This window comes from Oryx dammah, unplaced genomic scaffold (assembly GCF_014754425.2).
Source record: "Oryx dammah isolate SB20612 unplaced genomic scaffold, SCBI_Odam_1.1 HiC_scaffold_22, whole genome shotgun sequence".
Classification (NCBI taxonomy): Eukaryota; Metazoa; Chordata; class Mammalia; order Artiodactyla; family Bovidae; genus Oryx; species Oryx dammah.
The window spans coordinates 26,430,420-26,457,679 of NW_024070206.1; the positions used below are offsets into that span (position 1 = coordinate 26,430,420).

Genomic DNA, 27,260 nt, shown 5'->3' on the forward strand with positions numbered 1-27,260 from the left:
TCACCAACTCCCAGAGTTTACCCAAACTCATGTCCATTGAGTTGGTGATGCCATCCAGCGATCTCATCCTCTGTTGTCCCCTTCTCCTCCTGCCCTCAATCTTTCCCAGCATCAGGGTCTTTTTAAATGAGTTATCTCTTCACATCAGGTGGCCAAAGTATTGGAGTTTCAGCTTCAACATCAGTCCTTCCAAAGAACACTCAGGACTGATCTCCTTTAGGATGGACTGGTTGGATCTCCTTGCAGTCCAGGGGACTCTCAAGAGTCTTCTCCAACACCATAGTTCAAAAGCATCAATTCTCTGGCACTCAGCTTTCTTTATAGTCCAACTCTCACATCCATACATGACCACTGGAAAAACCATAGCCTTGACTAGACGGACCTTTGTTGGCAAAGTAATGTCTCTGCTGTCTAGGTTGGTCATAACTTTCCTTCTAGGGAGTAAGCGTCTTAATTTCATGGCTGCAGTCACCATCTGCAGTGATTATGGAGCCCCCCAAAATAAAGTTTGCCACTGTTTCCCCATCTATTTCCCATGAAGTGATGGGACCAAATGCCGTGATCATAGTTTTCTGAATGTTGAGCTTTAAGCCAACTTTTTCACTCTCCTCTTTCACTTTCATCAAGAGGCTCTTTAGTTCTGCTTCACTGTCTGCCATAAGGATGGTGTCATCTGCGTATCTAGATTGGGTTAGTCCCAAGTAAACTGTGAAGCAGATGACAATTAATTTCCCACCACTCACATATCTGTCCCAGGCTGGGGCAGGGGACCTTGCTCCTTCTCAACATCTGGCATCTGCCTGGATTGAAAACCTCCACTTAACGAACAACTGGTAAGAGCACAAAGCCCAGTTTCACCCCTCAGCATCTGTCTTTTAACCAGGGTTAAAACTCAAGCCAACAACCTGCCAGAGAGACTTGGAGAAAGCTTCAGATGAAGGTGGGTACCATGTGTGTTCCGTTCCTTTGTGTCTCCCCCAGGGTCTGACCCTTCAGAGGAATTCAGTAAATATTTGCTAAGTGAATGACATGACCGTGGGTGGCAGAGCACCACCTGCTCTTGGAGCTCGTTTGGCAAGAAAGGACTCTAGCTTCCAGCTACAGCAGCGGGAGGATGGAGGAGAAGGAGCCTCCTGGCCCCCACTGCACCGCCACGCACACCCACCCGGTCTCTAGTGCTGGGGATCCCATCTTCCCACCCCCACCCCAAGCCATCTGAAGCTCACTCTGTCAGTAGCATTTACGCTCTGCCTGAGACCAGCAAGGTAGCAAACATCCCCGACCTTAGAACCCTGTGGTGCATTTTCCAGCATGGCATTTTGGGTTTGGGTTCTTGTGTGCTGTTTTGGGGTTGTTGTGTTTGGTTGGTTTTGCTTTCTATAAACAGTGCCTGGAGCTGCTGATGTGAAGTAGCCCGGTTTCTATGGGTGGCCCTGAGATGCCTGGCATTATTTGGACCGACTCTGTTGTCTTAAATTGGTAACAAGATCAGAGGGATCTGGATATGTTAAGTTAGGTTTCAGGTCTGGATACTGCATCTAGGCTGGTATTTGATTCTTTCCTTCTCGTCTTATTTAAGTCCACGAGTATATAAACACATCCAAGTAGAGAGAGAAAAGGCAGCACTTGGATGAGGGCAAAGCCATCGGCTTACACATCTCCCCACTCTACCCCAGAAAGTGTGGAGGTTTCCCCATCTCTGTTCCTATCTTTGATTGGCGTGAATGTCACTGTTGCTTTTTGTATAATTCATGACTTCTGTGAATTTCTTTGTGGACGCCACTAAGCCAAATAGTTCTGTGTATAAGCTAACTGAGGGTCAGCTTATGGTTAACTGGGGCTTCCCTGGTAGCCCAGATGGTAAAGACTTTACCTGAAGTGAAGGAGACCCAGGTGTGATTCCAGGGTTGGAAAGATCCCCTAGAGAAGGGGATGGCAACCCACTCCAGTATTCTTGCCTGGAGAATCCCATGAACAGAGGAGCCTGGTGGCACAGTCTGTGAGGTAGCAAAGAGTGACCAGACTGAGCAACTAACACCTTCACTTCACTTTCAACTAGTTCCTCTAATTCTTCCCCAGCTCGAACCCTCCTTTCCCATCTGTGAGGTCTTCCCATGGCTGACCTTGCTTCAGACAGCTACCCGCCCCCCAGGTCCCTTCCTGCATCAGGACCACTGAGTGAGCAGAGCTGCTCCCACTCTCCGAAGGTGAGAAAACCCCTTGGGCGGGGTGCGCTGGTTATTTTCAAGCATTAAAGAAAAGTCTTCACAGGCAACAGAGAAGAAACCTGCTGATCCTGGGGTTTTAGCATAGAAGTGGGTGGAAAAGGAATTTGCTGCTTGTTCCTTTCATCTTCACGGTAGTTGCTTGTCTTGGATAAAGTAGCAACATTCCTCTAAAACTAGAAATTGCGACCCTTGAGATTGAATGTGTCTATTTTTTCAAACCCAGAAGAGTCTGACAAAATCAGTTTACTGGAGGTGTGAAGACTGTAGATACAACTGTTACTGGAAGAGAGGAGGTATGGGCCAATGGGTGGAGGAACAGCAGGCACCCTCCAGTGCCTCGTGGTTCCCATGCTTCCCTGATATTCTGTGGAGGAAAGACGTATAGGGGGAGGAAACCCATTTGGGGGTTTTTTAAGCTAAAAAGTTAGGCCGTATACCTTGATGCTTTCATATTGTGGTGCTGGAGAAGACTCTTGAGAGACCCTTGGACTGCAAGGAGATCCAACCAGTCAATCTTAAAGGACATCAACCCTGACTATTCAATGGAAGGATTGATGCTAAAGCTGAAGCTCCAATACTTTGGTCAGCTGATTCGAAGACTAACTCATTGGAAAAGACCCTGATGCTGGGAAAGATTGAGGACAGGAGGAGAAGGGGGCAGCAGAGGATGAGATGATTATATGGCATCACTGACTCAATGGACATGAATTTGAACAAACTCCAGGAGACTGTGGAGCTTGGCATACTGCACTCTGGAGTTGCAAAGAGCTGGACAACAGCAATAACATACCTTACCTGCTTCCCTTTGGAGGCATTTCAGACATTTGGACATGTTCAGTAGCTTCCCTTCCCTTGTTGGAAAGGGTGCTAAACCAGAAATGATGTAGATGTGGAAGCAACTGTGAAAGGAGCATTTTTCTGGCAGCCCCCAAACCCTCTGTTTTTTTTCCTGACATGGTATTCACCCTGAGTGAATGACTGGACTAGTCTTTAATCCTTTCGGAAATTTTTTTTTTTTTTGTAATTGACATATAGTTGATTTACAATCTTGTGTTTATTTACTTTTAAATTTGTGTCCATGCCCTGCAGCATGCGGGATCCTAGTTCCCCCATCAGGGATCAAACCCTCATCCCCTTCATTGGAAGGTGGAATCTTAACCATTGGACCACCAGGGAAGTCCCCAGTCTTTAGTCTTTTTTCTCCAATTGTCCAGTTCAAAGGCAGAGTGTTCTGTGCCTGGTTAAATGGATTTACCAGTTGTATTATCTAGTTTTTAACCTTCACAAAATGGATACTTGACTTGAAAAGACTCCTATAAAGGAATCTGAGATTAGAGAGAACACTCTAACGATACAGTTCCCAAGAAAACCAAACAAAAATGGTGGAAGTAGCCCTCCTGCTGAACACACTGCAGAATGTTTGCCAACCACACATCAAGGTCACAGTGTTACAAAGTAGAAACAGTGGCAGTCTAATTTGATTTGCCAAGCAGTTGGCCAGAAAACCACCAAAACTGTGAAAATGTCACTAGGAATCTGGATGAAAATTTACATGTATAATTATTTTGTGTTTCAGTTGTTCTGTTATGTCTAACTTTCTTTGGGTAAATCTCAAAGTCTATTTTGTGCCTTGAACTGTTAAATCACCAATTCCAGGATTGGTGATGGACAGGGAGGCCTGGCATGCTGCAGTCCATGGGGTCGCAAAGAGTCAGACGTGACTGAGCGACTGAACTGAACTGAACTGTTAAATAATGACAGTAGCCTGTGTAGATAATGTACATGTTAACAAACAAAGAACAGAAGAAAATGGGACTTCCTTGGTGGCCCGGTGGCTAAGACTCTGCACTCTCAATGCCAGGGGCCTGAGTTTGATCCCTGGTCATGGAACTAGATCCTATGTGTCACGACTGGAAGATCCTACATGCCGTAACGAAGACTGAAAATCTTTTGTGCTGTAACTAAGATCTGGCACACCCAAACAGATAAATATTTTTTTTAAGTATTTTAAAAAGTAAGGAATAGGGGGATATATGTTCAAAATGAGTAGAACCCATTGCTCTAGGAAATGGCATCTCCTGAGATGGCTGGTCAAAGGCTGGTGGCATGTCCAAAGGTAGAAGTGGCCTCAGAGGACAGGCCTGCCTGCAAACGAAGTGTGAGGGATGATGGAGGCCACTGGCAAAAAGTGCAGGGCGGGGAGGACATTCTGCAGAGACCAGGAGGATGGGAAATCGTCCACGTTTCCAGAGATATGAAGAACTAAGGAAGGACCCGAGGAAAATGGAAACCATCTCACCAAAAGAACAGTTTTGTCTAGGAGGTGGGTCTAAAGCAAAATGAATACTTCCAGGTCCCCTGGCCACACAGAGACCCATTGATTCTCAAACAATTCAAGGCAGCCTCTCTGTGCCGAGGTCTAGCTTTCAGGGAACCCAGAGTAGGGTACATGTTGATTCGAACCTTTGGCCTCTTGCCTTTAATCATACTGGTATGTGTGGCCTGTTCTAGTTAAGGCAAGCACACTTTAGGGTTTCTCTGGAGGCTCAGATGGTAAAGATGAGCAAACTTTAGAATGTCCATCACTTTTCAAGATTTCTGGAAAGAAAATGCTGATGATCTCCTGCCAGTGTTGCCACATTCCTTTGTGCAGGTTTTGCTTTGCAGAAAGGCTCCCAGAAGGGCTGAGCTGCCTGAAGGGGGCACATTTTTATAACTCACGCAAAGTCACCTATGTGGACCCACCATGGCCATGACCTTGCTGTGACTTTTTTTGCCTAATAGAGCTGAAATTGGAAGGAAAAAAAAAAAAGGATCCAGCAGACAAAACACTGTCTGATGAATTTCCCCTTTCCAACAGGAGTGTGGCTTGGGGTACGTGTGTGCCCAGTCATGTCTCTCTTCTAACCCCAGGGACTCGACTGCAGCCTGCCAGGTTCCTCTGTCCATGGGATTTCCCAGGCAAGAATTCTGGTGTGGGTTGCCATTCCCTTCTCCAGGGCATCTTCCCGACCCAGGGATTGAACCTGCATCTCCTGTGTGGCAGGCGGATTCTTTACCACAGGGGAAGCCCATGGCTTGGGGTAGGCTCTGGTAAAGTAGGTTCACAGGGCACTCACTTTCAGTGTTGTTATAGAGGTCCCTTGAAATAGGATTAGGTAGTGGAGAGAAATGCAGGTGAAATATATGCTTGTAGTCCCCAAGCTCTATCCGAGAGTCTACAGGGATTCAGAAAAAGAAAGCACATCGATTCTGTTTTGTGAGCAAGACTTTTGTTTCTAAACTTTTTACTTTATATTGGAGTATAGCTGATTAACAATGTAGTGATGGTTTCCGGTGAACAGCGAAGGGACTCAGCCACACATGTACAAGTATCCATTCTCCCTCAAACTCCCCTCCCATCCAGCCTGCCACCTAACATTGAGCATTGAGCAGAGTTCCCTGTGCTATACAGTAGGTCCTTGTTGGTTATCCATTTTATGACCAAGACTTCTGGAGGGATTGCACAAACGCTGTTGATTTCCAGAAACTAACAACCCACATTTTCCCATTCATTGCGTGCAGACTATCTTTCCCAAATGCATTTTCTTTAGGGTCCTCACCAAAGAAGGACAAAGGGTTCATTGCCACTCCAGCTGGAAAGTGACAGAGAGTTCAGTGGAGGCTCGAGTGGATGTCACCTCCACTTGCAAAGCTGATGGTAAAGTCTTCAAACCAAGCAGCTTGACAGCTTCGGACCAGCGCCTTGGCCATGGGCTTGGGGTTGCAGAGGGCCTGTAAATAGCACCTTAATGGCTGGTGCCTCATCAGGAATAAACATGTGCTTTGAGTTTTCCAAATGAGTCAGACGCACGTCGCAAGATAAATGCTGATCGCAAGCAGATGTGACGTGTGTGTTTCAAGAGGGACAAGCAGAGGGGGGTTGTGTCTTGGCATGTTCCACACTCGAGATGATGGACTGACACTTCATGGGGTCTGGTGCTCTAACAAGAAACATGGGGTGGTGAGTGATCCCCCCGCAAGCACTTCTTTCTTTCTGTAAGAGGAATCTACATTTTAAGACTTCAATGTAAACGTGTTCTGTCTCCAATTTGTCGGCTGACTCTAATCGCCTCGGAACTTATATAAACTCTAGGTGAGTAATTTCCCCAAGTACGGTGCCCCCTTGGAATGTGTGTGCTGTGAACTCAGATTAAACTTTTAACCTCACATTTTTCTGGGAAGGATTATTATCCCTGTTTTTATTGTTTTTAAAAAAAGGGAATCAGAGACTAAAATGCTCTTTCTGAGGCTGAGTTGATACACCTCACCCAAGCCTGTCCTTTGCGCTGTGTATGCCCGGAGGCTGGGGACACTTAGCTCCCTAAGCTCGAGATGAGAGGATCTAGCATGCCTGAGTTGAGACTCTACCCCTGCCTTCCTGTGACACACCCAACTGAATTGTGAACTGTTTGTAGGACCCTCTGCCATCCCCACTCAACTACAGAAGCCCCAGGTGTCTTTCTGCTCATGTACACCACATCCTGTTGCCAGGTGATGTACAGAACATGTTCGTCAGCAGAGCGGGTGGTCTGGGTCTTAGGTTTCTGCTGTGTTCCTCCATGTTTGGCTTTCCTGCACCTCATCTCCTTCTTCCAGCAATTGGGTCAATGCTAGACTCTTGCGGAGTATTTGCTGGACCATCCCAAATGCCAAGCTTGAAGGTACCACCTCTCTTTGCAACCTTAGTCCCTTTACTCTTTATCACTCACTGGGTCTGTCAGCTGAATCTGTTAGCCCTTTAATACAAGGGTTTTTTTGGACTGCATTGGCATCAAAGTGGAAACAAATGGACTGGCTTATTCTCCCAGGAGCTTCTGGTTATTTGTACTTTGGTTTTTGTTGGGTGACTGCCACGAGGCAGCTAGTATGGTGTCTTGGGAGGAACGGTGGGCAGGGAGCCCAGGATTGGTTCTGCTGACTTGGTCTGTGTGGCCTTGGTCAAGTCAGTGTGTCTGATGGGGCCTCAGCTTGTCCATTTGTCAGTTGGAGGTCTTAGATTCAATTGTCTTCCTGTTGAAACAGTAATAATCCCCTTAGTTTTACCGTCAGGTGTCAAAGGAAAGCAAACCCCAAAGCAAGGGGCAAAAATGGGAAACCTTCAAGGTGGAGAGTAAGTGCTTGTTGTATCCCTGTGCAAGGCCCTTTTACTATGGCGTGAGACAGCATTCCGCTGAGGCCACTGTGATGCGCTTTTCGTGTTGTATTTTATCATCCTGTGGATATTCTGGATTCTTGAGCAAACAAGAAACACACTTTGCTGGCCCTGGAAGAGCCAGGGAGCCTGGAGAAGCATCGTTTCCATTCCAGTGTTTGGAAAACGGATTGACTCATTGGTTTCTGGTGTTAACTTTCCTCCAGACTCATATGCATAGCCAGTTCCCCCTCCCCAAGCTCCCTGCTTCCCCAGGCTGCCTCCCACCCCCGACTTCCCTGGTCCCTCCTCTCCTCTGGCCTGTGGAATCACAAAACAGAATCAGCTGCACTTTTTTCTGTTTCTGGCTTCCTGTGATTGCTTTTCTTGTGTTGGCCTAATCCATGGTAAATAGTTGGAACTGACCAAGTATCAAATGCCACAGGCAGAAGCTGAGTTAGGGGTGGGGGAGCATCCAAGTACTGCAGTCTCTGGAAGAGAGTCTGGGGACTGGGATCTGCTCTGAGGACTCATATCCTGTGCTCCAAAAGACAGCATCAGCCGCATCTGTGCCTCCAGCCGTCACGCCACAAAGCCCACGTGCACAGGTTGAGATACTTTTGTTATCAACCTTCGTAACAAGCATCACAAGGTCCCACATGCTGGTGTTGGAACAGGAGCACCCACTTATTCCTTAATTTTACAAACAGTTGTGGAGCACCTGTTGTGTATCTGGAACCGTGTTCAGGCACTGGAGATACAAAGACAAGTACAAACAGCCTTGCCTTCCAGGGCTTTATGCTCTCTCAAAGGACAGAGAGCTACCCTGGTGGCTCAGCGGTAAAGAATCTGCCTGTAATGCAGGAGACCCGAGTTCTGTCCCTGGGTCAGGAAGATCCACTGGAGGTGGGCATGGCAACCCACTCTAGTGTTCTTGCCTGGAGAATCCCATGGACAGAGGAGCCTGGAAGGCTACAATCCATGGGATTGCAAACAGCTGGACATGGCTGAGCAACTAACACTTTCACAGGACAGAGAGGTGTACCTGGTCTACTGTATAATGGGTGTGCTACGCTGCTGGTGTGGATGAAAAGCTGTACAGAAGCAGAGATGGGAACTCTGCATTCTGCCAAGATTTCGCTTGACTAAGAGACAGGATTTTGCTTGACTAATGATGGAGAGCTACCCAGATGGTTCAGTGGATTAAGAATCTGCCTGCAATGCAGGAGACATAGGAGACACAGCTTCAATCCCTGGGTCAGGAAGATCCCCTGAAGAAGGAAATGGCAACCCACTCCAGCATTTCTTGCCTGAAAAATCCCATAGACAGAGGAGCCTGGTGGGCTACAGTCCATGAGGTCACAAAGAGGCAGACACAGCTGAGTGACTAAGCACAAGAGACAGACAGAGGGTATTCCAGGCGGAGGACCTGCATAGGCAGGTGTAGAACAATATGACACAGCACAGCATAGTGAAGGTGTGATGTGGATCAGAGCGACTGACGCAGAGATTCAGGGAAGAAAGTAGCCAAAGACAAGGCTGAAAAGGCAGATTGGGGTCTGGAAGAGTGTTACGCATGGCCAATGCATAACACATTCAGTGCACATTTGCTCTCAAAAAGATTCAGGGGAGCTCATCCAAATACACCTTCCATAGAGAAGAAATTAAAGTGAGGAAAAGGTAAGGGATGAAAAACAAGACCATGAACAGTTAGTTCATATAAACGTACATATGGTTAGTTGTTCAGTTCAGTTCAGTCGCTCAGTCGTGTCCGACTCTTTGCAACCCCATGAATCGCAGCACGCCAGGCCTCCCTGTTCATCACCAACTCCCGGAGTTCACTTTGACTCACGTCCATTGAGTCAGTGATGCCATCCAGCCATCTCATCCTCTGTCATCCCCTTCTCCTCCTGCTCCCAATCCCTCCCAGCATCAGAGTCTTTTCCAATGAGTCAACTCTTATGCATGAGGTGGCCAGAGTACTGGAGTTTCAGCTTTAGCATCATTAGAGTGGGACAAAAACTTGACTCTGAGCTTCCTAGATGCCAAAGCAAAAAGGGAAATGTGAACTTTGCTGCACCCATGGAACAAAGCCAATTGCTCAAAAGAAACAGGCTTTTGCTAGAACTAAGAGCCAAGGGAAATTTCTCCATTGATTCTCATCAAAGTCTCAGTGTGTGGATATGGTGGAAATATCTTTCCTATACTAGCAATTTTTATAGGACTGTTTCTTGTAATGTCCCCTGATGCAAGCCAATGGCATGCTGCCAAAGTGTAATTCAGTAAAATCCGCTGAGCATGGGGCCAGAGCGATTCAGCCTAAGCCTGCAGCTTTTGGATGGTTTGGCTTGGTGTGTGGATACAATTGAGGGTATTGGGAGAAATTGAAGTTCTTCATATCTTTTAGGCAATCATCCGTGAATATTATTTCTTACAACAGTGCTCTTAAAAAGTGCTGGATAGCAGTGAAGTTGAGCTTCCACTCACTGGCAGAGACCTGAAAAACAAAAGAATTTGAACTTCAGGTTATGTAACAAAGAAAAACCACATTTTTCCAAAGATGTTTAATCACGGAAAAAAGTAATTGGCTATCCGGAACTAATAGTGCAATCCCATGGCTCGGCTCCAGCTGACATGGAATTAGGGCTGGGTTGCTAAATTGAGTTTCTTGACCTGCTGGCTTGTGTCTTGCCGTGAATCTGGGTTGAAGATGGTGCCATAAAGAGTCTTCACATTACAGAAGTAAAGCTGTAGTTTGACCATCTTTTGTGATTTGGTTCTTTTCCTTAGCAGCTGAAGTAATTGTGTGAAGCACAAACCTAGGTCCGAGACTTCCCAGGTGGCTGAGTGATAAAAGGATCTGCCTGCTGATGTGTGAGATGCAGGAGATACAGCTTTGATCTCTGGGTCAAGAAGGTCCCCTGGAGAAGGAAATGGCTAGTATTCGTGCCTGGAGAATTCTATGGACAGAGGAGCCTGGCAGGCTGCAGTCCATGGACTCGAAAAAGTCGGCTGTGACTGAGCACACGTGCGTGCAAACATAGGTCCAAGAGGCTGGTGTGTGTGTGTTGCTTTGGTCTCAGGCCTATGGCATTCTCCAAATGGGATCAAAGCTAAAAGTCTAAATTTCACCAAAAGTAAATCAATCCCACATATTTGCACTGCATTGTACAACTTGTAAAATGTATTCCCATCATTCCCATCCCATATATAATCTGAATTGCTTGAAACCCTTGAGCAGGACTTGTATGATTATCCCATCAGACAGATGGGAAAACTGAGGTTTGATCAAATTGGCATGGATGTGGGGGGAGGAGGGGAGAACCAGGATGGTAACCCAGGTCTTAGTTATTTTTCTACCTTCCCAGGCCGAACAGACTTACCCTTTGGGATCAGTGAGTTGTAGGTCATGATAACCATGCTCAGCAGCCACCGGGCTGGAGCAAAGACTGTAGATGTGGAAGGCTCCCTGCAATTAACTCAGAAAATCCGCTCCTGAGGCAGGGATGCTAAAGGAATGCATGTGTTCATGGGAGGACGAGTATTCTCTAGTTCCTAGACCCCATGCTGCTGCTGCTAAGTCACTTCAGTCGTGTCCGACTCTGTGTGACCCCATAGACGGCAGCCCACCAGGCTCCCCGTCCCTGGGATTCTCCAGGCAAGAACACTGGAGTGGGTTGCCATTTCCTTCTCCAGTGCGTGAAAGTGAAGCCGCTTAGTCATGTCAGACCCTCAGCGACCTCATGGACTGCAGCCTTCCAGGCTCCTCCGTCCATGGGATTTTCCAGGCAAGAGTACTGGAGTGGGGTGCCATTGCCTTCTCCCCTGGATCCCATACATGGCCCCAAATTGAAGGCAAAAGGAGAAGGGAGTGGCAGAATATAAGATGGTTAGGTAGCATCACGGACTCAACAGACATAAATTTGAGCCAACTCTGGGAAACAGTGGAGGAGAGAGGAGCCTGGCATCCTACCGTCCATGAGATCACAGAGTCAGACATGACTTAGCAACTGAAAAACAACAAATACACTGGCCAGAGACAATCCAAGGATTTGTTCTTTCACCCTTCTGTTTACCAAACATACATCAGTTCAGTTCAGTCGCTCAGTTGTGTCCTACTCTTTGTGACCCCATGAATCGCAGCATACCAAGCCTCCCTGTCCATCACCAACTCCTGGAGTTCACTCAGACTCGCGTCCATCGAGTTAGTGATGCCATCCAGCCAACTCATCCTCTGTCCTCCCCTTCTCCTCCTGCCTTCAGTCCCTCCCAGCATCAGGGTCTTTTCCAACGAGTCAACTTTTTGCATGAGGTGGCCAAAATATTGGAGTTTCAGCTTCAGCGTCAGTTCTTCCAATGAACACCCAGGATTGATCTCCTTTAGGATGGACTGGTTGGATCTCCTTGCAGTCCAAGGGACTCTCAAGAGTCTTCTCCAACACCACAGTTCAAAAGCATCAATCTTCGGTGCTCAGCTTTCTTCACAGTCCAGCTTTCACATCCATACATGACCACTGGAAAAACCATAGCCTTGACTAGACGGACCTTTGTTGGCAAAGTAATATCTCTGCTTTTTAATATGCTATCTAGGTTGGTCATAACTTTCCTTCTAAGGAGTAAGTGTCTTTTAATTTCATGGCTGCAGTCACCAGCTCCAGTGATTTTGGAGCCCCAAAAAATAAAGTCAGCTACTGCTTCCACTGTTTCCCCATCTATTTCCCATGAAGTGATGGGACCAGATGCCATGATCTTCGTTTTCATACACATTGCTATATATGAGTCTGTGGATGTGTATATTCTCAGTAAATGGAAAAGCAGTTTCACAAATATTGTAGAAACTTTAGTCTTACTTTTTGGTATTCAGTGACTAAAGCTCCTCAAAGCTAACTTACTCGTTGTAAATATAAGGATGAATTTGAACTTTGTATGTTGTAATGATTACTTTTTGGAATACTCTACTCAGGTATTGCCACCTCCTGTTTTTTTCGTTGAACATTTTAAGAGCTAACTTGCATCTAGTTACTTTGGTGTGCAGTGAAGAATTTGTGGATATAGACTGTTTTCACTTATTTTCCCCTGAAAATACAAAGAAAGAAAGATAGCGCTAAGTCGTGTCTGACTCTTGCAATTCACAAACTGCAGCCCGCCAGGGTTCTCTGTCCATGGAATTATCCAGGCAAGAATACTGGAATGGGTTGCCATTTCCTTCTCCAGGGGATCTTCCTGACCCGGGAATTGAAACCAGGTCTCCCGCATTGCAGGCTGATGCTTTACCGACTGAGCTACACACAGGAGGGGGTAAATTTCAGACACTGATGCTGGTGCTGATACAACACATTAAATTGTAAGCTAATATCCCAAAGGACAGCACTCTCCTCCCGATCAACAACACCAGAGTCAAAAATCTCAATGTAGCACCAAATATTCCCAGTTTATAACCAGGGAGGAGATTGCAAATCTCAGATTGGTACATGCAGACTGGGTAACTCAAGATGTTATAGATTCACTGAAAAACTGAGACACTTCTCACAATTACTTGCCAGAGGTTCCCCAAAGCACCCTATCCCCAAACTGATCAGGGTGAGGTGTTCCAGAATGCTCTTTTCTGTTCTCTGTTAGGGCATACACATTACCACTCACCTCTTTGCATTTGTTACCGACACACATTCCCCTAATGAGAGAATACATCATCTCCGAGTCTCTTTCAGTTCAAAACTTGAGAGTTCACTGATTCTACAAGATAAAAACAGCTGCTCACCAAAGAGCCTGCTTCTCTCCAAACTCCCGAATTTGTTAGAGTTTATGTTAATTCGGTGGGATCAAAACCCTTTGACAGCTAACCTTGAGGTTGCCTGGTTTGGGAAACCCACTGTTTGGAATCTGCTTTGCAGTACAACTGGAAATTCAGGTTAAAAAAAGAAAACAGAATGAAAGAAGAAAGTGAACCAAGTACCCTGTGGAGACACAGCTGCCACAGCCCATGGCATAGCTACCTCCTGACAAACACCAGTTTGCTGCCCTGGGGCCCGTGTCTGTCCCACCAGTGCAATGCAATGCGTGTCTCCGTGCCTTATGCTACTAAATAGTAACAAAAGCATCAGGAAAGCAGAGCCTTCTTCCTTTGTGGAGATTACAATGTGTGCACCCCAGGAATCCTTACCTCTGTTGTCTTTCTAATCTTTAAGCACAGAAGAGTCATTTTTGCTGAATCATCCTTAGTGCCAGGAGATAGTTAATGGAATATCTCCGAAAACATCTGAGTCCCAGAGAGTGGTTTTTACTTTGAAAAATTCCAATTCAAGATTCTCATCTTGCTGCTTTTTCAAAAATAGCTCATAGTGGGGGCGACGCGGGGGGAGGTACAGGCCATCTCTACTTCCAAAACAAACCAGGGTGTGGGTAGCAGGACTCACTTCCCTTCCGAGATTTCGGGAGCACCTGAGGCCTGCTCTTGGAAAATGCAGGCGTGACTGGGAGCATGCTTGGGAGCAGGGTCGAACCCTTGCTTGGCAAAGTACTTCTGGATCCTGGAAACTGCCCTAGGTTGAGGTGACGTCTAAGAAATAAGTGTCTGGCAGTGTGTTCACTCAGTGTTTTGTTTTTATTTGTGCTTTTAGTGTTAACAGAAAAGAAATCTATTGGGGGCTTATCCTGGCCTATTCACTGAGAAGCCACTCATCAGAAAGCTGTAGAGGAGGTTTGTGGATATCATGGCAGAAAATGAACTTGCATTTGTGGCTTGATCTGCGAGTGTAATTCTGACCGCGAATGAGATTTCCACATCCATTGGCTGGACTTGGGGATTAGCAATTTTTCAGAAGTACAAAACCATGCCAAGTTTCCAGCACCATTCTTCAGGCTTGAGTCTGTGGGTGGCACTGAGCAAGTGTGACTCTCTGCAGGAGCATGGAGGGGAAGGGGAAGATTATGCCAGATTAGTGGAGGAAGACCAGGAATGACTTTATTTGTGACTTGTGGTTGGGTTTAAGAAACTCAGGCTTACTGTTACAGTATTTTGGAGAATTTTCATTGTAGTATCTGTGTTGTTATTGTTTAGTCACTTATGGACTGTAGCCTGCCAGGCCCCTCTGTCCATGGAATTTCCAGGCAAGAATACTGGTGCGGGTTGCCATTTCCTTCTCTGGGGGATCTTCCTGACCCAGGGATCAAACTCACGTCCCCGGCATTGGCAGGCAGATTCTTTACCACTGAGTATCCACAGCACTATCTCATTTTTTAAAAATTGGCTGTATAGTATTCTGTAGCATGGTCTATGTGTGTGTGGGTGTGTGCAAAGTGGATCTTGCTTTTCAATCATTCTTTCCTAGTTCTCCCTAAAGTAAGTTCCTTTCCAAAGTTATACTGATTGAAAGTCTATCCGTATAAATGCAAGGATAACAGTAAGCTCATCTTCTCAATTGGTGATAACCTTAGGGGAGTTGAGTTAGTTCATGTTCACACTAAATTGTGAATAATGCCATCAGGTTACTTTCCTTCTAACACCTGGCTTACACACTGCCCTGGGAAGGGAGTGTTTGCTGTCTGAGAAAGAGGTTCTTGGAACCGAGGAGATTTTGGAAGGAGGGTTCTGTGTGAGGAATTTTTAGTTGCTGGCAAACAAGCACATGGAAATGGGGGAAAGGATACTCACGAGAAAGAAGGGCAGTGCAGAGAGAGGGGCAGGAGGACTCCAAAGATAAACTTGTACTCGTACTGCAAACGTAGACAAAGCTGACCCTGGTTTGGGGAGGGGAGGTGTATGCTTTCCCAAGTGTTCTTTGCTCCCCACCCACCCCCAAAATAAAGGGGCGGGGGTGGGCAAAGGTAAGCGAGAATTTTATAGGCACAGTCAGTTACGGCAGCTGCTGATGTGTCGACTCCTCTTCTAGTGTCCCTGAAGTCAGATTTTGTGGCAAAAGACAGTTTTAATGTCACATTAATTACTTGGCAGGAATAGCCCATGTCTATAACCGACCGACTTGAGTGGCCACATGTAGTTAATGAAATGACTTAAGCGTATTTAGACTGGGGTTTACGAACTTCGCTGGATGTGTGGTTGGCATTTGGGGAGACCCACAGACAGAAACTCTGAATGACTCTATAAAGAGGCCGGTGGGTGATGCATGCGCCCACTTGGAAGCCATGTGCGCATGCGCAGTAACGGTGGCGCCATGCTAATTAAGACTAATGGCCGAAAGAGCCATTGCCGATGATCCAATTAGGCTGATGGGAGTTAGAGATTACACAGATAACTCTGATTAAAACATCAATCTAGCTCAATTTTACAAGGCCTCTATTTAAAATGAGGTGGTATTTGACTATAATAAAATAGTATAATAAGTAGTTTACTGGGTCTTACCATTGTGGAAGCTTGAGAGTTACAGCCTTAAAACTTACCATTTTAAGCTTGATCTTTTTGTTTCAAGGACTAATTATGTGGATGGCTTATTACCAAGTTCTTTTTTGTTCCTTATGCCTCCTGCTGTCCAGTTGAGACTGTTTTACAGTTCATTAGTCCCTTGACTAGAAGGTAGAGTAGAAGAAGGCAAAACTCACATCCATCTGCCTAGGCCAGATCTGATGAGCTATTATATTTGGTGGAGAAGATACCGAAGCTCTTGGCTAAAGCAGACCTTTGTGTTCCCTGTGGGTTAAATTTTCCTTTGATTTCCCTGGATCCCTGAAGTTGGAGAGTGCTAATAATTAGCTGAACTGATTATTTCTTGGTAGGATAAAATGTCAGCAGACTTCTGCTTTATAGGACATTAATTTTGTCACATGTAAGGAGAAACACCAATAAACCCAACAAGATAGTGAAGCTTTTTAAAAATTACACGTGGTTTATACTGTGGTTACACTCATCAAACTGAACTTTGCTTAACTCTGTAAATACTTTTCAGCAAAGAGTCTGAAATTTCCTAGAGCACATTATTTATTTTTAAGATCTGTGAAAACACATATATGATTGTATCGGAGTTAATGGTGCCATGAGATATTAATCAGTTCTTCATTACGACATAGGAAGACATCACCAAGACATTGCACTATAGCATTCGTTGCTGTTAAGTCACTAAGTCATGTCTGGTTCTTCTGTGAGCCCATAGACTATAATGCGCTAGGCTGCTCTGTCCATGGGATTTCCCAGGCAGGAATACTGGAGTCGGATGCCATTTCCTCCTCTGGGAAATCTTCCTGATCCAGGGATGGAACCTGCATCTCCTGCATTGACAGGTAGATTCTTTACCTCTGAGGCCCCTGGGAAGCCTGCTTTGTGGTGTAGAAGCCTTCCGACATTTAAAGAAGAGAAATCACAGTGCTTTACTGGTGGGAATTTCCTCATGAGACTTAGACTAGAAGCAGAAGTTTCTCTGCTTCTTGCCATTAAGCATGGATTTGGGGGCATGGAGAGAAAAAGAGGGTGAGGGGATAAAGAAAAGGCAGGAAGGGTGTAGGGTAAGGGAGTTAGAGAAGGCGAGGTTCGGGAAAAGAATGAGACTGGCGCTTTACAGGAACAGATCGCCTTTAATGAGGCGACAAGGAGCAGCAGTCAGATTAGTGAGCTGCTGCAGTAACTCAAGAAAAGAGAAAGTATATACAGGCATATGTGTGGACATCTACTGTCTTAAGGGGGCCTATTCTTCTCCAAGGTTATTTGGAGTAGTTCTCTCTTAAACGGCTGGGGCAAGGAATTCTGGAGATTGGCCAGAGGCTGGACTGGCTGGGAGCTGGGCTCATAACTTAATGTCCAGTTATCATTCTTAATGTCCATTTTTTTCCTTCGGAGCTGGGCATTAGCAACCTTAATGTCCATTTTTTTTTTTTCCTTCAGGTGAAAGAGTTCTTCATTTTGCATAGAATGGTGGAGAGGACCCGGAAGGGAGTTTTAACTCCAGGCTATTTTGAGCCATGTAACTTTCCTCCATGTAACTGGAGCCTCAGTTCCTTTTTTATACTTTCAGGAAGGCACCCCTTCTAATCACTGCTACATGATCAATTCCTCAGTATGCTCTTTGGTTTTGTGTCCTGATACAAAACAATGCCAGCTTAAAGAAGGACACACTTTATCCGTCTTGGAAAAAGAAATAACAAATCATTAAGGCCACAGCTCACAGGGACCCAAGTTTATTAGCAATAAAGGGCAGCTGTACGGACAACTCTACCAATTAATCTGCCAAAAAACGAGCATGTCACTGTTAGAAACCAGGGCTGGGGCACCCTGGGATCTATATAAAGCATAGACACCAGTCTTGAACAACAGGGGCAGCTCTGTGCCACCCACCCTGCAGCAGACGAAGTTCTACATTCTTTGTCCAGGAAAACTCCTTTCTATGTGGAGAAGCCCCAGCCTGAGTCAGCTACACACCTGGTCTCTTTCCGATGCGCTGGGTCCCTTGAAGGTGCTGGTAGGAACAGAAAACAATTTTGAAAGTTAAATTTGTTGAGCACCTGGGGTATGGTCAGCTATGTTATTTCACTGAATCCTCACCATTATACTGCTAGGGAAATATAGTTGCTCACTCGTGTCCAGCTCTTGACAACCCCATGGACTGTAGCCCCCCAGGCTCCTCTGTGGGAGCCTGGAATTTTCCAAGCAAGAATACTGGAGTGGGTTGCCATTTCCATCTCTAGGGGATCTTTCCAACCCAAGGATTGAACCTGGGTCTCCTGAATTGTAGGCAGCTCTGAGGGATAGTGAAGGATAGGGAAGCCTGGCACACTGCAGTCCATGGGGTCCAAAAGAATTGGATATGACTTAGCAACTGAACAACAAGGGAAATATAAGCATCTTAGTGTCCACAGTTGAGGAAACTGAGGCACAGAGCTTCCTAATTCAAGTCTCCCTCATTCCCATGTCCATTCTTGTCCCACCACAGTTGTATTTCCAGATGAAGCATCAAAAAATGTTTGTTCTAGAGACTTCCCTGATGGTCTGGTGGCTAAGACATCACGCTCTCAGTGAAGGAGGCTCAGGTTTGATCTGTGGTCAGGGAACTACAGCCTGAATGCTGCAACGAAGACTGACGATCCTGTGTGCCATAACTAAGACGCAACACGGGCAAATAAATAAATTAAATATTTAAAAAGGAAATACATGTTCTAGACCTGGCTGCCATAAATTCACGATGTGACTTTGGGTAAGTTCCATAACTTTACTGAACCTCAGCTTTGCATCTGAAAAATAAGAGGTTACTCTTGTTAAACTAAACATACTCTTACCATACGATTCAACAATCACACTGTTTGGTATTTACCCAAAGGAGTTAAAAACCATGTCCACTCAAAAACCTACACGTGGGTATTTATATAACTTTTATTCATAGTTTCCAAAAGTTAGAAGCAACCAAGATGTCCTTCAATAGGTGAATGAATAAATAAACTGTGGTAGCAGCAGATGATGGAATACTCTTCAGCACAATAAAGAAATAAACTGTTAAGTCCTTAAAAGACATGGGAAAAAGCTTAAATGCACATGACTAAGTGAAAGAAGCTATCGAGAAAGGGCTATATACTGTATGATTCCAACTCTATGACTTTCTGGAAAAGGCAAAACTATGGAGACAGTGAGAAGATCCATGGTGGCTAGGGGTTGAGGGGAGAGAAAAATGAATAGAGCAGGGGATTTTTAGAGCAGTGAAACTACTCTGTGTGATACCATAATAATGATACAGGTGATTATGTGTGTGTACTCTTTGCAACCCCATGGACTGTAGCCTGCCAGACTCCTCTCTCTATGGAATTTCCAGGCAAAAATGCTGGAGTGGGTTGCCAGTTCCCTCTCCAGGAGATCTTCCTGACCCAGGGATTGAACCCATGTCTCCTGCACTACAGGCAGATTCTTTACTGCTGAGCCATCAGGGAAGTCCCACAGGCCATTATACATTTGTCCAAACCCACATAACGTACAGTCCCAAGAATGAACTCAAATGTGAACTATGGACTTTGGGTGATGACCTGTCAATGCAGGTTCATCAGTTGTAACCAATGTACAACTGGTGGGGGTTGTTGAGAGTGGGGAAGACTGTGCATGTAGAGGGGTGTACATGGAAAATCTCTGTCCCTTCCCTTCAATTTCACTGTGAACGTAAAATTTATCTAACACATAAAGTCTTCATTTAAAATAATTTAAATGAAAGGAGAGAAACCCAAAGTCTTCTTATTGAAGTGCTTCTCTAACTTTCATGAGCACAAGACTCACCTAAGTATCTTGTTCTGTGCAAATTCTGATTCAGTAGGTCTAGGGAGAAGCCCACGGTTCTGCCTCTAACAAGCTTTGGGTGATGCCGATGCTGCTGACTGAGTGCAGAGGTTGTAGAGCATATTTCTCTGGGATTCGCAGACAGCAACTATGTCTCCCCGTCACTGCTGCAGGCCCATGTTTGGCAGATGTCTTGCATAGTTAGTTCTCAATAATGTTACAGACACTGGGTCTTGTTAGTACAAGTGACTCAAAGAAACACGGGCTAAGGGAAATTTGTAACTTTGACTGATCAGTGATTCTGTAGTTCCCTGAAGCCCCATCCTTCAAAGGCCAAACCAGAGCCTGGCATTCTCCTCTTCTCCCACCCCACCCACACAGCAGATTCCCTGATAATCCTTTCTCCTTGGTGAGCTTCTCCCCACCCCCGCCCCGCCAACTCTATTCAATCCACAATTCACACTGATGGACATGTTCCAAAATGAGATCAAACTAACCTGGTAAATGCCGCTCAGCACCACCTTACTCTTCCAAAGATTTTTATTTATTTTGCAGAGAAAAATCACATCCTCCCGTGCTTCCCAGGTGGTTCAACAATAATCTGCCTGCCAATGCAGGAGACACAGGAAATCCTGGTTTGATCCCTGGGTCAGGAAAATCCCCTGGAGGAAGGCATGGCAACCCACTCCAATATTCTTGCCTGGAAAATCCCATGGACAGAGGAGCCTGGCGGGCTTCAGTCCATGGGGTCGCAAAGAGTCAGACATGATTGAGCATGCATATTGTGTATATTATATATCACATGTATGTTGTGATATTGGAGAAGGAAATGGCAACCCACTCCAGTATTCTTGCCTGGAGAATTCCAGGGACAGAGGAGCCTGGTGGGCTGCCAGCTATGGGGTCACACAGAGTCCGACACAACTGATGCAGCTTAGCAGCAGCAGCAATGTTGTGATGTATAAAGTTTATTTCTTTACTTTGACTCTCCTCTTTGTTCTGGTAACCAAACAGCACTTGATTAGCCATCTGCAATAGCTCTGTGCATTTTTTCTCTTGTGCAGAGGTAGTTACTACTCTTAGGAATGGTTGCAGAGGCCAGACTTTCATTATCTCTATGGGGAAACATATGTATAAACTCAAGACAAAAATATGGCAGGCGTTCAGAATTTCTTTTGTCTTTTTTTAAATCCCTTTTTAAACCACTTGTTTAGAGTTGGATCTAATTAGAGTACTTCAGAAATAAGGGCTTACTGTGTTGAACCTATAAAGAAGCGGCTACTATTTTTTTAACCTGATCTTTCCTTATAATGCCTGAAAGGACAGCACTATGTATTTTTGTACCACCGTCAAGGGACAAAGACAGCTCCAAATATTTGACCTAGATAAACAGATTACCATTCATTTCATCTGAAAATATAGGGATAATTAACTTGGACAACCATATAAACAGCAGGGGTCTCCTCTTGAGTGTCCATCTTCTTAAATCAGCAGATAGCCCCCCCAGAGGGCTGCCACAGCGTGGCCATTCAGCTGCCTCTTACTGCTCTATTTCCCACTGTTGGAATGAACTGTGTGGTATTGTGGAAGGGACTCCTGGGCATTTCAGTCTTCTGGGGTTTATTCCTAAGTCCCAGTCCACTCATGTTTATCCATTTGGTAAGTTTTATAATGAGCATCACGGGTGGCGCTAGTGGAAAAGAATCCACCTGCCAATGCAGGAGACATAAGAGATGAGAGTTCAATTCCTGAGTCCGTATGATCCCCTGGAAGAGGGCATGGCATCCCCACTCCACTATTCTTGCCTGGAGACCCTGATGGACAGAGGAGCCTGGCGGGATACAGTCTGAAGAGTCGGACATGACCGAAGCAACTTAGCATGCATGCTTGCAAGGTTTATAATGGATTCATTCACTTTTGTTAATATTTTCCCCTTCACTTTGCAAAAGTTGGTGATTTAGTCTGATATTAGCCATTGAGCCCTTGGAGTCAAAGACACCTGGGATCACAGTGTTATGGCAGACCTGAAGGGTCACCTGTCCTAACCCCCACTCCATGCCTGATTGTTGTAGAATCTCTGCCCAGTGGGCTTCACCAGAGTCTGAGCTCTCACCTGTGCAGGGACAGGTTGTTAGGTAGTCTTTGAAGTGTTCTTCTTACACAAACGTCCTACGGAGTTTAAGCTGAAATCCATTTCTCTCTCTCTAGTTCATACCCTTTGATAGCAATGCAGAGAAAACAGAACGGAATCATTTCCTCTTACAGCTGGCAGGACCTTGGGTATTTTAAGCACCTGACTAGGTGTTCTTTGCAGGTTGTCCTTCTGTCAAAGGTCAGACTCCTCACCACTCTGGTCTCTCCTGTCTGAACAGGCTCCTAACTCAGCAACCTTCCTCAGGTTTGTGGCCCAGAGGTGGTGAAAGTGAAAAGTGTTAGTCGCTCAGACATCTCCGACCCTTTATAACCCCATGGATGGTAGCCCAACAGGCTCCTCTGTCCATGGAATTCTTCAGGCAAGAGAATGGAGTGGGTAACCATTCCCTTCTCCAGGGGATCTTCCTGACCCAGGGGTCAAACTCGGCTTGCACTGCAGGCAGTCTTTACCATCTGAGCCACTGAAGAAGCACAGGTTTGTGGCCCCAAACTGGTACCAGGTTGGAATGGGACTGGCCTTCTGGAGCAGCTGCTGTCGACCTTGGCTGCATGTAGCAATCACCTGGACAACACCTGTCTCCCCGCCCCAAATTTGGAGATGCTGACTTCATTGACCTGGGGTTTGCCCTGAGCCCCAAGATTAGTATAAACTTCTGGGAAAATCCCAAATGTAGCCGAGATTGAAAACAACTGCTCTGGAGTCTGTACCAACCAGAGGCATTGCTGGCTGCCCAGGCTGAGTGCAGAGAAAGGATGAGGAGGCAGGAGGGTGGTGAGGGTCAAGGAGAGGCTGTAGCCTGTTGTTGAATGGGTGGGTCTCTCCAATAAGCTGAAACTCATACTTGTTTCTTGAGTTTTAGATTTTTCATCCTGAAGTTTTGTGCATTGATATAAACCCACTATGATCATGACTTAAGTTTCACAGTGAGCTTGCTGAGCTCATGTTTTTGTGTTTTATTTGTCATGTTTCTGGCAGATAATTTAATTTCGCTCTCTGGGATGTCATCACAAGACATCTGGGGACATGGGATGCAGGAGGATGTACATCTCCATCCTGAGAGATCACTCCCCTCCCCCACCTCCATTACACCACACTTGAGCAGCATCACTTGGTGCATGGTGAATTTGTTACACACTTAAATCCCAAGCTGTTTTTATTTCTAAGCCATTACCTCCATCTTATATTTTGGCAATTACACTTTTTTTTTCAATTAAAAATTGACCTTTAATACTGATAAAGGCTAGGTGGGAGGATGTGGCTTATGTGTGCTACAGCATCGAGCTGCCCCATCCTGGACTCCAGAATTAGCCAGACTTTCCTGTGAGTCTAGAGGCAGTACTGGAAGAACCACAGACTTCCCATGTGGGGACTGTCTTATAAAACGTGCAACATCTGTGGGGTGTCAGTATAAAAATGAGAGTCATGCCCTTTCTACCACACCATAATGCTGAAGTAAGAGAGTCGGACACGACTGAGCGACTGAACTGAACTGATGGAGCCACAGACCAAAAAGCATGCTCTCTGCAGACACCTCCAAAGGCGAATTGCATTTTAAAAGGAGTGAAAAAGAGGAAACTGCAGTGTTGTTGTTCAGTTGCCAAGTCATGTCTGACTCTATGCAATTCCATGGACTGCAGCATGCCAGACTTCCCTGCCCTCCACTGTCTCCCGGAGTTTGCTCAAACTCATGTCCATCAAGTCAGTGATACCATCCAACCATCTCATCCTCTGTCACCCCCTTCTCCTCCTGCCCTTAATCTTTCCCAGCATCAGAGGCTTTTCCAATGAGTCAGCTCTTCACATCAAGTGGCCAAAGTATTAGAGCTTCAGCTTCAGCATCAGTCCTTCCAATGAATATTCAGGGTTGATTTCCTTTGGGATGGACTGGTTGGATCTCTATGCTGTCCAAGGGACTCTCAAGAGTCTTCTCCAACACCACAGTTCAAAAACATCAATTCTTCAGCACTCTGCCCTCTTTATTGTCCAACTCTCACATCTGTACTCTCACATGACTACTGGAAAGACCGTAACCTTGACTATATGGACTGTGTATATTTGACTATACAGAAACTGCAGTACATTGACCTAATATGTGCCACATTCATGGTATTCACTGGCAATGTATGGTCTTATTTAACCTATACAATAATCCTGTGATGTGCCCATTTTACAGATGAGGAAAATGGGGACTCAGAGGTACCTGATCAGTGGGGTGTCAGTATAAAAATGAGAGTCATGCCCTTTCTACTATACCATAATGCTGAAGTAAGGAAGACCCTACCTCCTATTGCATTTCATTGTGTTGCCTCGCTCTGGAGTTCCAGCCTTTTAGTCATTCTGAATCCTCTTTCTTTAATTTCAACTCCTTTTTAAACATTTAATCCTCTAACCTAGCCGTGCACTTGCTAGGTTAGGAAAACCTACTCCCCTGTGATGAGATGCAGAACACTTAGAAGACACTCATCCTGTCTTTGAGCAATTTGCTCTATAAGGTAGTAAGTCAGACCATATGCTTGTGAAACTAATTGATCCTACATTCTTGACCCTGTGCATGAAAAGTAGAAAGAAAAAGGGATTTTTTTTCCCCCTGAGTGTGTCTGAATGATTTATATAAGTAGTCCCCAACTTGAAACAGGCAAGGTGATTTGCAAGGCAGATGTTTGATCATTTAAAGATATAGTTTGCCCTAGAAATAATATTTTCTCTTCTGGCTATCTGCATTGTCTTTTTAACCTGTGGAATACTGTATATGGTATACTCTGTATGAGTATACTGTGGATTATTGTATTCCTGTCTTCCCCCAGAGTGGCAAAGAGCTTTTTTAGGTCCCTGGAAGATCACAGACCTGTTATGCTCATTAAACATGCCCAATAATGAGTTCTTGACATTCGTAAATCCAGCAAGTATTTTCCTGATGAGAGGTGAACTGTTTTAATGAAACACAGAACCAGACTTCAGAACTGCAGCACATTCAAGATGCAGGTACTCCTTTCTCATCCTGTCAGTTTCATGCCAAACTTACTGGCCTTTAAGGATCATTATGGAGCATTTTGGGCTTCCCTGGTAGCTCAGCTGGTAAAGAATCTGCCTACAATGCAGGAGACCCCAGTTTGGTCCTGGGTGGGGAAGATCCCCCTGGGTGGGGAAGATCCCCCTTGGGGAGAAAGGAATAGGCTACCCACTCCAATATTCTTGGGCTTCCCTAGTGGCTCAGTTGGGAAAAAATCTTCCTGCAGTGCTGGAGACCTGGGTTTGATCCCTCAGTTGGGAAGATCCCCTGGAGAAGGGCTTGACAACCTATTCCAGCATTCTTGCCTGGAGAATTCCATGGACAGAGGATTCTGGCGGGTTTCAGTCCATGGGGTCATAAAGGGTCAGACGCTACTGAGTGACTAAGCACAGCACAGCACAGCACATAGAGCATTTTGGGGCTTCCCAGGGTTGCTAGTGGGAAAGAACCTGCCTGCCAATGCAGGAGACATAAGAGATGGAGGTTTGAAACCTGGGTCAGGAAGATCCCCTGGAGGAGGGCATGGCAACCCTTTCCACTATTCTTGCCTGGAGAATTCCATGGATGGGAGGAGCCTAGTGGGCAACAGTCCAAAGGGCCGCAAAGAGTCCGAATTGACTGAAGTGACTTAAAGCATGCACACACGCACGTAGCATTTTGGAGCAGAATTGTGTCTCAATACAATGGACTGTTTTTAAAAATTCCTTTGCATGTGAATACCCACTTCTGCACTTTTCTGCCCATGCTTTGGAATGCAAAGGGTCCCTTCCTGCACTTACCTGCCTTTCTCTGAGGCTGGTTCCACTGGCTTTGACATTTATAAAAGTCTCGACTGCTTACCCATCAATTTTGACAGTGGGTGGCTCTTTGGGAAAGGGCTAATTAAAAATGGAATTAAAATGGATGGTAATAGTAAATGGCTGTTTAAGTAGAATGACCTGACCGGGGCTATTTTCCCAGGAGGCTGAAAGGGGTCCAGCTGTGAGGCTCTGCACAAGACCTTGAACCTCCATCCCTCTGCTCTCACTCACTCTGATCTGCTCTCCTCTCTCAGCAAAGCATGTAGACTCTGCCTGAGTTGAAAGGTGCTGCCTGTGTGTATGACGTTTCCAAGCACATGAAGCCATGCATTTCCAGGTTTCAGACTTGATTTCTGATAGACTGCTCATGCCGTTCCATCAATCCAGCCCAACTGGGGCCCTGGTCAGAAAGTTCATGCAGCCTTAGAGATGCAGATGATGGCTATGTATGCATGTGTGTTTGTGTGTGTAACTAAATGTGTATACATGTAGAATCCATATGAATGCTACAGGAACAGTTGGCAGCATTTGGGACAATTCCTGTGGGCTAGACTCTGGTGACAAAAGGATGGAAAGATACAGTTCTTGTCTCTATTACAGTGAGAGATAATAAAGGTGGCTTTCAAGTGCAGTGGAGTACAGGAGAGGGAACCCTTAGAAGTCAGGCTTCCCAGAGGAGCTAGAGTTTTGGGCTCCCCAGGTGGCTCAGTGGTAAAGAATTCACCTGCCAATGCAGGAGAAGCGGGTTTGATCCCTGAGTCAGGAAGATCCCCAGGAGGAGGAAATGGCAGCCCACTCCAGTATTCTTGCTTGGGAAGTCCCACGGATAGAGGAGCCTAAGCGCTACAGTCCATGGGGTTGCAAAGAGCCGGACAGGACTGAGCACACAAGCCCGCACAGAGGGAGAGTAAAATGTGGGTAGGCAAGCAAATTGGGAAAGGCGTTCCAGGCAGAGGGAGGCATGTGTGTCACAGGAGCGTGCGACAGTATATGAGATCTGGAAGATTCAAGTACTCTGATGTCTGAGCCGAGAATGCAGGAAGAAGACAAGACAAAGAGGTGGGTGGGGATCCCACCTGGAAAGCCTTGGGTGCACGCTGTCCTGTTTGTCTTATATTCTAGGCGGTGGGAAGCTTCTGAAAAGTTTCAGGCTGGGGAAAAGACACAGCGTGGCTTGTGGGGCATCAAAGCTGAGGCATGTATGCTAAAAATAATCCCAAATCAGAGGGAAGTAGGATTTTTTTCTTCATCACTGGAAAAGTAAAAATAAAATAAAGCTCTTACCTCAGCATTGGGGAGATATCTCTGCTTTTCCTCCGGAAGTACAGCTTCATCTTCTCCTTTGCGGTTTGTGTGCTTTCTGAATCTGCTCTCGGAAGGGAAGCTGCCAGATGGCTCCCGTCCCACCCACTGTCCCAGGCACGCTTGCATGTCGCGGTTGATGGATGACCTAGCCCTCCTCTGTCTGACCTCTGCTTCGCCACCTTCCCCTCTGTGTGGACCATCGCGCGTGGAGATTCATGAGCCCCCTTGAGAGCAGACCACTCCTCCTCAATCACTTGTCAGAGGAACTGAGAGGCCGCTACTTAGCGGAACATTAGAAACAGTTTTAGTAGTTTGAACTTTGACCTCAGTGAGTTGTGATCGCTCTCAAGTTGGGTCTTTCTCTTCTGCTCTTTGTTCCTTTTCTTTTTTGCC

General features: G+C 45.7%; 1 protein-coding gene and 1 long non-coding RNA gene across 2 annotated transcripts in view; one reads left to right on the forward strand and one right to left on the reverse strand.

Moving 5' to 3' along the window:
- COLEC12 (collectin subfamily member 12) overlaps positions 1 to 27,260 on the forward strand; it is a 176,431-nt gene that overhangs the window by 84,500 nt on the left and 64,671 nt on the right. The gene's annotated exons all lie outside the window — the stretch shown is intronic.
- Positions 17,511 to 27,255, reverse strand: LOC120881117. The gene is made up of 2 exons (XR_005725218.1): positions 26,847 to 27,255; positions 17,511 to 17,801 (listed from the first exon to the last, which is right to left on the reverse strand). It is a non-coding gene; the product is annotated as an uncharacterized LOC120881117 (long non-coding RNA).